Source organism: Danio aesculapii, chromosome 25, assembly GCF_903798145.1.
Source record: "Danio aesculapii chromosome 25, fDanAes4.1, whole genome shotgun sequence".
NCBI classification, from domain to species: domain Eukaryota; kingdom Metazoa; phylum Chordata; class Actinopteri; order Cypriniformes; family Danionidae; genus Danio; species Danio aesculapii.
In genome coordinates this window covers 29,108,764-29,125,464 of record NC_079459.1, presented here as the reverse complement: position 1 = coordinate 29,125,464, position 16,701 = coordinate 29,108,764, and the positions used below count along the sequence as shown (strand labels likewise).

General features: G+C 36.9%; 1 pseudogene; it reads left to right on the top strand.

Moving 5' to 3' along the window:
* LOC130219065 (mucin-2-like) overlaps positions 1-16,585 on the top strand; it is a 38,864-nt pseudogene extending 22,279 nt beyond the window's left edge.
* The last annotated feature ends 116 nt before the right edge of the window (positions 16,586-16,701 follow it).

Genomic DNA, 16,701 nt, shown 5'->3' with positions numbered 1-16,701 from the left:
TTCTCAACCACGTTCCTGGAGGAGCACCAGCTCTGCACATTTCTATGTCTCCTTAACCAAACACGCCTCATTCAGATAGGCCCAGTCCCAGTGGCCCCCTGGGAACCTGGTTGAGTAACACTGCCTTAAATGGTTAGTTCACCCAATAATGAAAAGTATGTTTTTACAGTTTTTACATGTCACATTCATGATGTTTGAATAATCTGAGAGCTTCCTTCATCTTCAGAAAACCAATTAAGATGTTTTAGATTAAATCTGAGAGCTCCTTCATCCTCCAATATAGCAAAGATCATGACTTGTTCATCCTCAAAACAGACCATGCACCTTAGTGGTTCAATCAGAATATTTTCAAGCTATGAGAATACATTTGTGCACACAAAAATACCAAGTTTAATGAACAATTTTTTCTCCTCAGTGTCAGTATAGAGCGCTCGTTAATGAGAATGCGCTTCTTGCATATTACCTCAGATACACCTGTGCTTTGTTTCAAACTGAGGAAGTTGTGTGTGGGGATGTGAGGTTTACATCACTGCTATTGAAGGCATGTTTTTTTAGGATTATTTTAATATTTTTTTTAACTTGCTGTGCGACGCTGTGGCGCAGTAGGTAGTGCTGTCGCCTCACAGCAAGAAGGTCGCTGGTTCGAGCCTCGGCTGGGTCAGTTGGCGTTTCTGTGTGGAGTTTGCATGTTCCCTGTAAATTGGGTAAATTGTCCTTAGTGTATGAGTGTGAATGAGTGTGTGTGTGGATGTTTGCCAGAGATGGGATGCGGCTGGAAGGGCATCCGCTGTGTAAAAATGTGATGGATAAGTTGGTGGTTCATTCCACAGTGGCGACCCCAGATTAATAAAGGGACTAAGCCGAAAAGAAAATGAACTTGCTGTTTATGGAGGATGAGCAAACTCTCAGATTTAACATAACACATGATGACATCATTTTCATTTTTAAGTGAACTGGCCTTTTACCGTTAAAAGCCAGACTAAAGCCTGATTTCCGTTCTATTTTATACCGCTACCCCATTCCTATGAATCACCTTTCTCTTTGTCCTTAAAACAAAGTGGGAAGATTAGGGTTAGGTGACATACAGTATGTCATCATATGTTGTTGCTAGAACATACATCATATGAGAGGTTGTCTGCGTACTCAAACTGTATGAGCCTCCAGATTGCCTTAGGCGTCCCAATTTCAACTAGTGGATCATGTTGCAAGAAGTATAACACTGCTTATGTACACGGATGTAACCAAAAGAAAATTTAATTTAAGTTATATACAATGTGCTGTTGAAACAAATTCCCTTCTACTAGACCTTTCTGACAGGGTGGCCTATTCTGTCAAGTCATTGGGTATCAGAATAAAAATATGTTGTGGGACTATCATGTATTGGTTATTATAAGGGGCTATAATTAGCCAAATTTCTTGCTTTCTGTTTTTATTTAACACTTCTTTGAAAAATGGAGGGGAAGGGTAAGGTTTATGAATGTGTTTGGGCTTTTATTTTATGAGTAAAATGCTACAACTACATCTTATTTCCACCATTTGTTCAGGACACAACTAAATTAGGGGTTTTCATTCATATATATTTGATTGGTGATGCACAGACAATAATAGTAAAACTATTTGCTCTGTCTTTTTTTTTTTTTTGAATATGCACCAATTTCTTCCCCAGGATGTTTTCCTCAGTGCCCTCCAGAAACTCCATATTTGCTGGATGAAACCATGACTTGTGTTAAAGAGTGTTACTGTATCTATAATGGAATGCAATTCACTGTTGGATCAATAGTTTACACCATTGAATACAAGGAAGGAACATGTGCCAGTGGTGTATGTATAGAAAATGGGGCAATAAAAAATATTACTATGGATTGTTCAACAACTACTACTTCTACTACTGGTACTATAACACCACCATCTACAACAACAAAAATATTTATCTCTACAACTCCAACAGTGACAACTACAACTCCTACAATACCCACTACTACTGTAACACCACCATCTACAACAACAGAAATATCTACCACTACCTCTACAACTTCTACAGTGACAACCACTACTCCTACAATACCCACTACTACAACACCACCATCTACAACAACAGAAATATCTACTACTACTTCTACAACTCCTACAGTGACAACCACAACTCCTACAATATCTACAATCACTATTACTCTAACAACACCTATTTGTCATTGGTCAGAGTGGTTTGACAACAGCCAGCCCAGTACAGATGTTGAAGGACAGGAAATTGAATCCATCAAAGAATTATGGGAAACTAATAAAATTCCCTGTGAGATACCAGACAAAATTGAATGTATGTCAAATTATGATGATAAAAACTACACAGGCGAGAACTGGAACCATGATCAAGTAGTGTCCTGTAATACCTCTTTTGGATTATTATGCTCAAACCTTGATAATTCATATGAAGCTTGTGATAATCATCTAATACGTGTTTGTTGCAATGGATCACTAAGTACCACAAGTTCTACAACATCAACCATCTCTACTACCACAACACCACCATCTACAACAACAGAAACATCTACCACAACTTTTAAAACTCCTACAATACCTACTTCCACTACTACTGTAACACCACCATCTACAACAACAGAAACATCTACCACTACAACTCCAACAGTGACAACCACAACTCCTACGATATCTACTACCATTACTACAGTAACACCACCATCTACAACAACAGAAATATCTACCACTACCTCTACAACTCCTACAGTGTCAACCACAACTCTTACCATACCTACTAGCACAATACCACCATCTACAACAACAGAAATATCTACCACTCCCTCTACAACTCCTACCGTGTCAACCACAACTCCTACAATATCTACAATCACTATTACCCTAACAACACCTATTTGTCATTGGTCAGAGTGGTTTGACAACAGCCAGCCCAGTACAGATGTTGAAGGACAGGAAATTGAATCCATCAAAGAATTATGGGAAACTAATAAAATTCCCTGTGAGATACCAGACAAAATTGAATGTATGTCAAATTATGATGATAAAAACTACACAGGCGAGAACTGGAACCATGATCAAGTAGTGTCCTGTAATACATCTTTTGGATTATTATGCTCAAACCTTGATAATTCATATGAAGCTTGTGATAATCATCTAATACGTGTTTGTTGCAATGGATCACTAAGTACCACAACATCAACTATCTCTACTACCACAACACCACCATCTACAACAACAGAAACATCTACCACTACAACTCAAACAGTGACAACCACAACTCCTACGATATCTACTACCATTACTACAGTAACACCACCATCTACAACAACAGAAATATCTACCACTACCTCTACAACTTCTACAGTGACAACCACAACTCCTACAATACCTACTACCACAATACCACCATCTACAACAACAGAAATATCTACCACTCCCTCTACAACTCCTACAGTGTCAACCACAACTCTTACCATACCTACTAGCACAATACCACCATCTACAACAAAAGAAATATCTACTTCTACTTTGACAACTCCAACAGTGACAACCACAACTCCTACAATACCTACTACCACAATACCACCATCTACAACAACAGAAATATCTACCACTACCTCTACAACCTCAACAGTGACAACCACAACTCCTACAATACCTACTACCACAATACCACCATCTACAACAACAGAAATATCTACCACTACCTCTACAACTCCTACCGTGTCAACCACAACTCCTACAATATCTACAATCACTATTACTCTAACAACACCTATTTGTCATTGGTCAGAGTGGTTTGACAACAGCCAGCCCAGTACAGATGTTGAAGGACAGGAAATTGAATCCATCAAAGAATTATGGGAAACTAATAAAATTCCCTGTGAGATACCAGACAAAATTGAATGTATGTCAAATTATGATGATAAAAACTACACAGGCGAGAACTGGAACCATGATCAAGTAGTGTCCTGTAATACATCTTTTGGATTATTATGCTCAAACCTTGATAATTCATATGAAGCTTGTGATAATCATCTAATACGTGTTTGTTGCAATGGATCACTAAGTACCACAACATCAACTATCTCTACTACCACAACACCACCATCTACAACAACAGAAACATCTACCACTACAACTCCAACAGTGACAACCACAACTCCTACAATACCCACTACTACTGTAACACCACCATCTACAACAACAGAAATATCTACCACTACCTCTACAACTTCTACAGTGACAACCACTACTCCTACAATACCCACTACTACAACACCACCATCTACAACAACAGAAATATCTACTACTACTTCTACAACTCCTACAGTGACAACCACAACTCCTACAATATCTACAATCACTATTACTCTAACAACACCTATTTGTCATTGGTCAGAGTGGTTTGACAACAGCCAGCCCAGTACAGATGTTGAAGGACAGGAAATTGAATCCATCAAAGAATTATGGGAAACTAATAAAATTCCCTGTGAGATACCAGACAAAATTGAATGTATGTCAAATTATGATGATAAAAACTACACAGGCGAGAACTGGAACCATGATCAAGTAGTGTCCTGTAATACCTCTTTTGGATTATTATGCTCAAACCTTGATAATTCATATGAAGCTTGTGATAATCATCTAATACGTGTTTGTTGCAATGGATCACTAAGTACCACAAGTTCTACAACATCAACCATCTCTACTACCACAACACCACCATCTACAACAACAGAAACATCTACCACAACTTTTAAAACTCCTACAATACCTACTTCCACTACTACTGTAACACCACCATCTACAACAACAGAAACATCTACCACTACAACACCAACAGTGACAACCACAACTCCTACGATATCTACTACCATTACTACAGTAACACCACCATCTACAACAACAGAAATATCTACCACTACCTCTACAACCTTAACAGTGACAACCACAACTCCTACAATACCTACTACCACAATACCACCATCTACAACAACAGAAATATCTACCACTACCTCCACAACTCCTACCGTGTCAACCACAACTCCTACAATATCTACAATCACTATTACTCTAACAACACCTATTTGTCATTGGTCAGAGTGGTTTGACAACAGCCAGCCCAGTACAGATGTTGAAGGACAGGAAATTGAATCCATCAAAGAATTATGGGAAACTAATAAAATTCCCTGTGAGATACCAGACAAAATTGAATGTATGTCAAATTATGATGATAAAAACTACACAGGCGAGAACTGGAACCATGATCAAGTAGTGTCCTGTAATACATCTTTTGGATTATTATGCTCAAACCTTGATAATTCATATGAAGCTTGTGATAATCATCTAATACGTGTTTGTTGCAATGGATCACTAAGTACCACAACATCAACTATCTCTACTACCACAACACCACCATCTACAACAACAGAAACATCTACCACTACAACTCCAACAGTGACAACCACAACTCCTACGATATCTACTACCATTACTACAGTAACCCCACCATCTACAACAACAGAAATATCTACCACTACCTCTACAACTTCTACAGTGACAACCACAACTCCTACAATACCTACTACCACAATACCACCATCTACAACAACAGAAATATCTACCACTCCCTCTACAACTCCTACAGTGTCAACCACAACTCTTACCATACCTACTAGCACAATACCACCATCTACAACAAAAGAAATATCTACTTCTACTTTGACAACTCCAACAGTGACAACCACAACTCCTACAATACCTACTACCACAATACCACCATCTACAACAACAGAAATATCTACCACTACCTCTACAACCTCAACAGTGACAACCACAACTCCTACAATACCTACTACCACAATGCCACCATCTACAACAACAGAAATATCTACCACTACCTCTACAACTCCTACCGTGTCAACCACAACTCCTACAATATCTACAATCACTATTACTCTAACAACACCTATTTGTCATTGGTCAGAGTGGTTTGACAACAGCCAGCCCAGTACAGATGTTGAAGGACAGGAAATTGAATCCATCAAAGAATTATGGGAAACTAATAAAATTCCCTGTGAGATACCAGACAAAATTGAATGTATGTCAAATTATGATGATAAAAACTACACAGGTGAGAACTGGAACCATGATCAAGTAGTGTCCTGTAATACATCTTTTGGATTATTATGCTCAAACCTTGATAATTCATATGAAGCTTGTGATAATCATCTAATACGTGTTTGTTGCAATGGATCACTAAGTACCACAACATCAACTATCTCTACTACCACAACACCACCATCTACAACAACAGAAACATCTACCACAACTTTTAAAACTCCTACAATACCTACTACCACTACTACTGTAACACCACCATCTACAACAACAGAAACATCTACCACTACAACTCCAACAGTGACAACCACAACTCCTACGATATCTACTACCATTACTACAGTAACACCACCATCTACAACAACAGAAATATCTACCACTACCTCTACAACCTCAACAGTGACAACCACAACTCCTACAATACCTACTACCACAATACCACCATCTACAACAACAGAAATATCTACCACTACCTCCACAACTCCTACCGTGTCAACCACAACTCCTACAATATCTACAATCACTATTACTCTAACAACACCTATTTGTCATTGGTCAGAGTGGTTTGACAACAGCCAGCCCAGTACAGATGTTGAAGGACAGGAAATTGAATCCATCAAAGAATTATGGGAAACTAATAAAATTCCCTGTGAGATACCAGACAAAATTGAATGTATGTCAAATTATGATGATAAAAACTACACAGGCGAGAACTGGAACCATGATCAAGTAGTGTCCTGTAATACATCTTTTGGATTATTATGCTCAAACCTTGATAATTCATATGAAGCTTGTGATAATCATCTAATACGTGTTTGTTGCAATGGATCACTTAGTACCACAAGTTCTACAACATCAACCATCTCTACTACCACAACACCACCATCTACAACAACAGAAACATCTACCACAACTTTTAAAACTCCTACAATACCTACTACCACTACTACTGTAACACCACCATCTACAACAACAGAAACATCTACCACTACAACTCCAACAGTGACAACCACAACTCCTACGATATCTACTACCATTACTACAGTAACACCACCATCTACAACAACAGAAATATCTACCACTACCTCTACAACTTCTACAGTGACAACCACAACTCCTACAATACCTACTACCACAACATCACCATCTACAACAACAGAAATATCTACTTCTACTTTGACAACTCCAACAGTGACAACCACAACTCCTACAATACCTACTACCACAATACCACCATCTACAACAACAGAAATATCTACCACTACCTCTACAACCTCAACAGTGACAACCACAACTCCTACAATACCTACTACCACAATACCACCATCTACAACAACAGAAATATCTACCACTCCCTCTACAACTCCTACAGTGTCAACCACAACTCTTACCATACCTACTAGCACAATACCACCATCTACAACAACAGAAATATCTACTTCTACTTTGACAACTCCAACAGTGACAACCACAACTCCTACAATACCTACTACCACAATACCACCATCTACAACAACAGAAATATATACCACTACCTCTACAACCTCAACAGTGACAACCACAACTCCTACAATACCTACTACCACAATACTACCATCTACAACAACAGAAATATCTACTACTACTTTGACAACTCCAACAGTGACAACCACAACTCCTACAATACCTACTACCACAATACCACCATCTACAACAACAGAAATATCTACCGCTACCTCTACAACCCCCACAGTGAAAACCACAACTACTACAATACCTTCTACTGCTACTTTTGTAACAACACCGTCAAACACAACAGCTTTTATTGTGCACACTGTGCCTCTTAAGACCACAACACCTGGACACCAGATTTTAAACACAACAACACCAACAACAACGCCAACAACACCACCACCAACAACAACACCACCACCACCAACAACAACAACAACAACAACAACAACAACAACAACAACAACAACAACTACCACTTGTTTTTGCATATACAATAATGTAAAATACCCAGCAGGTAAGTACTGCCTTTATGACATTTCTTCATCCATTGTTGCTTAATTGTTTGAGTCATAGTTACATTGAAGTGGATACGTTTTAATTTATCTTTTAATTGATGTATTAATCTGGATACATTTTGATCTTAATAATTCTATCTGCAAATTTGTTCATGTAAATTTTAGGGTCAACAATTCCCCAACTTGATGAGTGCTATACTACTTATTGCAATTCTACTTGCAATGTTGTACAAAAGATGAATTTTGACAACAACACGGTAATAAAATAATCAACAGACAGTCCTCACACACAAAAATAGTCATGAAGTGAATTACCACCCTTTTTAATTACCCTTTGTTTATCAATATTATTGAATTCTTAAAACAGATAGATGGATGCACTATCAAAACATGCAAAAATGGAAAACTCACATTAAATCCTGTGCATTGCGACCCAGTTGTTGTTCCGAAATGTGTCAACGGCCTTCCACCTGTGAAGGTGTATTATAATAACGGGTGCTGCTATAAATATGAGTGTGAATGTGAGTTTAAATAATCATTTTTGTTCAATTCAATCTTAAAAGTTCTAAAATTACACTGTTTTTGTAAGTGAATTATATTTAACTCATGTTTCTTGAGCCAACAGGTTTCTGCAAGGCCTATGGTGACCCTCATTATAGAACTTTTGATGGACAATATTATACTTTTCAAGGAAACTGCACTTATGTGTTGATGGAAGAAATCATCCCGACATACAATATCAGTGTTCATCTTAAGAACTATTTTTGTGATGTTGTAAAACGTATTGCATGCACCCAGTATGTAATTGTTTATTACAACTCCTACAAAATCCTGCTGAACAGCACTAATGATAAAGTGGTCCATGTAAGTATCAGATAACCTTCTTTACAGAAACTTAGAGTCTCTTGAACAACAACTACATTATAGTTTATCAAAAATACAAATTTTTCTAAAATACAAACCTACTTTCAGACCCACAAACTCCACTTTTACCCACAAATGACAGAAGTACTTACCAATCCTACTGTATATGATTTCTATGCATAAACACAGTCATTAAGAGATATTTTTCAGTGCTTTTATGAGTTTGCACTGCAATACTGTACTATAGCATTTAATGTAATACAAAATATGACATGTTTTATCATATATATTTTCCCTTAGGTCTATGTTAATAATCAAGTGAAGATTCCAACATACATCACTGATAAATTCATTATCACCACCACTGGCATAGCAGCGACTGTGAACATCACTGACATTAACGTTCAGATTACAGTCAGTGCTTCAGATGTCTCAGTCAAACTCCCTTCTTCCTACTTCCGTAAAAATACGAAGGGACAATGTGGTGAGTATAAATCTGTGAAGTGAATGTTTTACATTTCACATTACAAATGTTTATCATCAAAAATTGTCGAATCGTCGAAAACTCATTTTAGTTGAGTTCTTGCTTAACAGAATAAGCTTTAAAAAATTTATTCAAAACGGTAAATATGTTTAGTGGTTTTGTTTTTAAGAGTAACAAAGTTTCTCATCTGATGGCTCCGTCTGAATATTTACTTGTTGCTTTTAAGTTGAATAGTAAAATTTGTTCTCCATTCTGATTTATTATAGCTTAAAATACAGTTTGTCTTTACACACACATATATAGTGAGGTCCGTAAATATTTGGACATCGACACAAATCTAACATTTTTGGCTCTATATATTTTGGCTAAATGGATTCGAAATTAAATGAAGATGTGCTTTAACTGCAGACTGTCAGCTTTAATTTGAGGGTATTTACATCCAAATCAGGTGAACGCTGTAGGAATTACAACAGTTTGCGAGTGTGCCTCCCACTTGTTAAGGGTCCAAAAGTAATTGAACAATTGGTTTCTAAGCTGTTCCATGACCAGGAGTTTGTTATTTCTTCATTATCCCAATTACAACGAGCAGATAAAATGTCCGGAGTTCATTTCAAATGTGCCATTTGCATTTGGAATCTGTTACTGTCAACTCTCAAGATGAGATCCAAAGAGCTGTCCCTATCAGTCAAGCAAGCCATCATTAGGCTGAAAAAACAAAACAAACCCATCAGAGAGATGGCAAAAACAACTGTTTGGAACATCCTTAAAAAGTATGAATGCATCAGTGAGCTCAGCAACACCAAAAGAGTCCTGGGAGACCACAGAAACAACTGTGGTGGATGACCAAAAATGATTTCCCTGTTGGAGAAAACACCCTTCACAACAGTTGGCCAGATCAACAGGAGGTAGGTGTATGTGTGTCAAAGTCAACAATCAAGAGAAGACTGCACCAGAGTGAATACAGAGGGTTCACCACAAGATGTAAACCATTGGTGAGCCTCAAAAACAGGAAGACCAGATTAGAGTTCTAAAAAAAACTTTCACAGTGCTGGAACAGGATGAATGGATGAGACCAAGATCAACTTGTACCAGAGTAATGGGAAAAGAAGAGAATGGAGAAGGAAAGGAACTGCTCATGATCCTAAGCAGTGAAGCATGGTTGTAGTATTGATATGGCGTGGGCATGTATGGCTGTCCGTGGAAGTGGTTCTTTTGTATTTATTGATGATGTGAGTGCTGATAAAAGCAGCAGGATGAATTCTGAAACACTAATATTTTCTGTTCATATTAAGCCAAATGCTTCAGAACTTATTGGACGGTGCTCCACAGTGCAGATTGAAAATGACCCAAAGCATACTGCAAAAGCAACCAAAGAGTTTTGAAAGGAAAGAAGTGAAAAGTTATGCCATGACCAAGTCAATCACCTGACCTGAATCTGAATGAGCATGCATTTCACTTGCTGAAGACAAAACTGAAGGAAAAATGCCCCAAGAACAAGCAGAAACTGAAGACAGTTGCTGTAGAGGCCTGGCAGAGCACCACCAGGAACCCAGCATCTGGTGATGCCTATGCGTTCCAGACTTTAGGCTGTAATTGTCTGCAAAGGATTTGCAGCCAAGTATTAAAAAGTAAAAAAAGTTTGATTTGATTATTATTCTGTCCAATTAACAAGTGGGAGGCACGTATGCAAACTGTTGTAATTCCTACTCAAATTGCAGCTGACAGTCAGCAGTTAAAGCACATCTTGCTCATTTGATTTCAAATCGATTGTGTAGATGTATAGAGCCAAAAATGTTAGAATTGTCTCCATGTCCAAACTGTAAATATATTATTCTGTTGATAATTACAGGTTATTGTGACAACAGCACCATAAATGACTGCCAATTTCCTAATGGAACATTCAGCAGTTTATGTGAGAAAGTTGCACCGTTTTGGAACGTCTCTGAATGTACATCTCCATCTCCACCTCCGGTTCCATCTATACCTTCAGTTGTACCTCCCTGTGAAGTCCTCAAGAACAAGTACGGCAAAGGACAACCAGAGTTTGATGCCAATGCAGGCATTATTAACAGGGGTTCACATAACTGTTTTTGTTCTATTTCCTAATGAAATACCTGGAGATGTTGCTTGGTACAGCCAACAGTCATATTCATATAGAATGCCCATTTTCGCAATATTTTGAAATATATGTTGCATATACATACTTATGTGACATTTATTTCTTTGATATGTAAAGATGAAACTAAGCAAAAATATAAACAAACTTCTAAACCTAAATCAAAACATTTTAAATATGCAATTTGCCTATTTTGCCATATCTTAGATTGCTATATGCGGGATAAGCTGCTGCGGTCACATTTTGGCCTAATTTCCTGAGTTCGATTTGCTCAGTGTTGTCAAAACTATGTAGATTTACATATATATGCAAAAACATATGTGACGTCGCTTGATTTACAAAAATCTAATACATTTTATTAAACTATTAGAATTACCATATTTTATTAAGAAAAAGAAAAATTAAAGTATTTAATAGTTGCATAAAAAACAACATACAAATAAAAAGCCATCAGCCTTTCAAATTTATTTATTTATTTTTTTTAATAATCACCCCTGGGGTGATTATAAAAAAGACACCACATTGATATTAGGGCACCAGGTTAAACTTTCTGACACCTTTACGGCACTCACGTACATTAAAAATAAAAACAGGTCAAGACTGAACATTGAGGATAGTTTCCGAGTGGCGTTCTTCAAAATTAATTGAGGAATAGACTTATGCAAGGTTTATATATTTATAACCACATCAGAGGATATTGGGGATCACAAGTCACTGGCATAGTAATTTTAGGGTCGCAGGCTGAAAAGTTTGGGAACCCTTGACTTAAGTAACAAGGGTTCGAATTGCTAATTGCACAGTTACACAATAGCATTTCTCTAGCATGATATTTGCTCCACATTTTTTTATTGTGCATGCGCACACTAGTTATGTGAACCTTTGATTATTAAATTAAACCAAGATGTTCATGTAGTTGACCTATTTTTTGTTTAGTTTTTCACTGTTTAAGGGATAATTAACCCAAAAATGAAAATTCACTTACTATTTACTCGCTGTCAAGTGTTTTCAAACCTTTAAGATTTCCTCCATCTGTTGACCAAAAAGAAGATATCTTAAAGAAAACTGAAAACCTGTAACCATTGAAAAAAACGCTTACAGGTTCCCAACATTTTTAAAAATATCCTTTTTTGGGTTTAACGGAAGAACGAAGCTCATCAAAGTTTGAAACGAGTAAAGACTGAGTAAATGAAGACAGTATTTTAATTTTTGGGTGAACTATCTCTTTAAGATTACTATTTCTTTTGAGGTCACGTTTCTTGTCTTTTGTTTACAGTGTGTTTAAAAGCTGCCATGATGTTGTTCCCTATAATGAGTATTATCAAGCATGTAAATATGATGTATTCACTATGGGAAATAAGTCTTATGCCTGTGCTACTGTGGAGTCCTACGCACAACTATGTGGCCAAAAATCTATCTGTGTGGACTGGAGAAGCTCATCTGAACTTAAAGGGCTTTGTGGTACAGTATACTCACTAACACATTCATGATTGTAGTAATGTTTACTTGTGTGTATGCATGCATTTGATTCTACTTTCACTGTTGTAATTCATACATTGTGTCTGACAATAGTCTTGTCTTTGGTTTCTGGAACAGATTTCAAGTGTCCCAGTTCTAAAGTCTACAAGGCGTGTGGACCGAAAGTGGAACAATCCTGCAGTACATCGTAATACTCCTCATTAAAATCCAAAACTATTTAATTATCTGCAAAATGTTTTGCTTTTATATCTAAAATAGCATTTTAGCAGCCTTCTTCACTGACAAATCTCTACTATTTTTCATCTAGCTACAATACACTGTATGCGGATACACAATGTCAAGGCAACGATTGTAACCAAACATCATCAGAAGGTTGTTACTGTCCTGATGGACAATATCGGGTTAATATGACATCAAATTTGTGTACAGCTTACTGTGGTAAGGCCTGTTTCTTTGTTAACTTTTTTGAATTGGCGGTTTAATGTGGCATGATGTCATATTTTAATTTTTGTGGTAATTTTTGTTTGCTCTTTGTAGACTGCATTGGCCCTGATGGATCACCTAGAAAGGTATGTCATGTTATTGTTTTCTTATAAACATCTTAGCTGTCAGCAGGATTTAAATAGTTTATTAATGGACAGTTCAATTAAATATGCTGGGCAGCTCTGGAGTTTGAGGGTTTATGGCTTTAAAGAAGTATTAAATATATTAAATATTACACTTGATTTCTTACACTTAAAGTTTTCCCACAATGTTAAGTATTTAGGTGTTTTTAAATTATTTTCATTACTTTACAGAATTTTCTTTAATTAAATTCAGTGTGTTGGAAATAAATATACAAACATTTATTCATTCATTTTCCTTCAGCTTAGTCCCTTTATTCATCAGGGGTTGCCACAGCGGAGTGAACTGCCAACTTATCCAGCATATCTAACCAGTGATCTTCTTTCTTCGAGGCTATAGTGCTAACAACTGAGCCACCATGTTGCCCTGAATATGCAAACAATTAACTTTGAATTGCTTGAAATAATACTTAAGAATAAAATTAAAACCACCAGTAGGTAGCAGCACATTTCTGTCTTAATTATTCAGATTAATTTATTTACTATTAATTAATTTCATATTAAGATTGTTAGATTTTGCTGTATTTGGCTCTACCGTTCTTGGGTGGCTCGCAAATGTATTAGATGACTCTGATACATGCAATAAGTACACTGGAAAAAATCCTATTCTTACTTAGGTTTCTTTGTCTTGTTTCTAATAAATCAGAATGTGCATGTTTTGTAATGAATTACAGCGATTTTACCTCACTACAATTATAAAAGAAGACGCTTCAATCCCGGTTTGTGGACGTTAAATCAACAAATATCCAGACAGCAGTGGATATTACGTGTATCTGGTCACATTTGCTTGCAAAAACAGTGCAAAGTTATACGTGCGTGCTGTGTGTGTGTGTGTGTGTGTGTGTGTGTGTGTGTGCGTGTGTGTGTGTGTGTTCACTGCGTGTATGTGTCTCTGCTGCGTGTATGTGTCTCCGCTGCGTGTGCGCGTGAACTTTGTAACGTTGACTCATCGTTGCAGAAATGCTTGAATTAACTCTACAACAAATACATGAAATAATCATTGGCAAAGTTCTTACTGTAGTATTTCTTATAAACGTTGCGTGAGGCACGTGGGAACGGTGGGCGTAGAGAACTAACATTAAAGGCACAGGCCACAAAAACAGCTACATGGTTGTTCAGAGCAGAAAATCCAATATTCTGAAAGCTATAATAAATAATCTGATGGGTGTTTTGAGCTGAAACTTTACAGACACATTCTGGAGACACAAAAGACTTATCTTAAATCTTGATAAAGGGGTAAAATAGGTGTTCTATAAGCCATTACTGTCAGTCAGTAGAGTTTCCATAGCTCTAGTGCTGCTTATTGTTTCGAAACTCCTCAGTTTTCCACATTTTTCTTCTCCTACAGCCTGGGCAAATCTGGACATATCAGTGTTACAACTATACATGCCAAAATACTGGTGTCTATGTGAAAGTTCCTGTAACGTGTCCAACTATAAAGCCCTGTGGTGATGGATACAAAAGCTCTGTTGAAAACTGCTGCCCAACATGTGGTGAGTCTTCAACATTTGATACATTGTTAAAAAAGTATAACTGAAGGTTGTATCACAGTAGATTCTCAGTAAAGTATAAGCAGGTAATAATTACTAGCACTGTGAATGAGTGAGAAAAGAAAAAAATTCTAAACAGATTACCCCATAATTTGCTCACCCTCAAGCCATCCTCCGTGTATATGACCTTTCTATCAGATGAAGACAGTCAGAGTAGTTTTTAATGTAATCTTGGCTCTACAAGTTGTATAATGGTGTTAATAGTGGCTTTTATTTTGAAACTTCCAAAAGCACATAAATACACACACACACCAAGCCAACTAGTTTTCTTATTCGTTGTCATTTTCTGTGGTAAACTAACTCTGGTAAGTGATTCCTGTGAGATGTGTTAAGTCCCAGTGCTTCTGCTATGAATGCGTCTTATGTCAGGCATTATTTGTTTAATGCACATTCAACCGCCGCCGAAAGTCGGTGGACAAATAACCTACAGTAGTTTGAACCTGCTGGTGTGGCCATAGACACCAAACAAAAATGGGAATGCTTGATATTTCTTTCAATTTGAGCTAATAACGGCCATACACATATAATGATTCAATAATATTAACCAATATATTCTTTTATCATTTCAGTTTGTGATTATGAGCAATGTCTTAAGAAGAAATGTGATGTGGGATTTGAGTTAGGCATGAATAAAACTAACGACAGTTGCTGTCCACCTTGCGGTAAGTATCAAATCTCATATTCATTCCTAAATGAGCCAAATAAAATAAAAAATGTAGCTACAAATATGCTAAAAAGAATAGCTCAAGCCTAAAAAAACATATTACTTTCTTCATTTGGTTCTCCACACATTTTTTTAAGCACATGAATGAGAGATGTTAGTAAACAAATGGAGAAATTTGTTGTTGTTTTTTTTCCATGTACCATGATTGTGTCACAAATGTAGTCTATGGGACTTGTACCAATTTTGATATACTATAACTACACAATAAATGGCCTAGGACCTTAATACATTACATATATACTCACTGAATACAAACCTAACAGATCACTCAGATCACTAGGATCAAGTAAATTAGAAATTCCAAGAGTTCAGTCAAAGCAGGGTGAATCCGCCTTCAGCTACTAACAGCACCCCCACTGCTGGAATCAGCTTCCAGTAATGATCAGATGTGCTCCAACATTAGGCACGTTCAAATCAAGACTGAAAACACATCTGTATAACTGTGCCTTTACTAATTGAGCACTGTGCTACGTCTGACAGATCGCACTATTATGTTTTTCTTTTTCATTCTTTTATAACCTGTTTTAATCTGTTTATATTATTTTTTATTATTTTTTAACTTGTCTCTTTTATTCCTGTTTATGTATCTGATTGGGCAGTTAAAAGATTTAACTTGGGCTAAATCACCATACTGGTTGATCTGTCTGTGGGATGGCAGCGTAATTACAATAAGTGAGATCCAAGACGTGACTGGCCACAGATAATCTGTTGCCGGGGGGTTAAAGTCCCTGGTGTCTG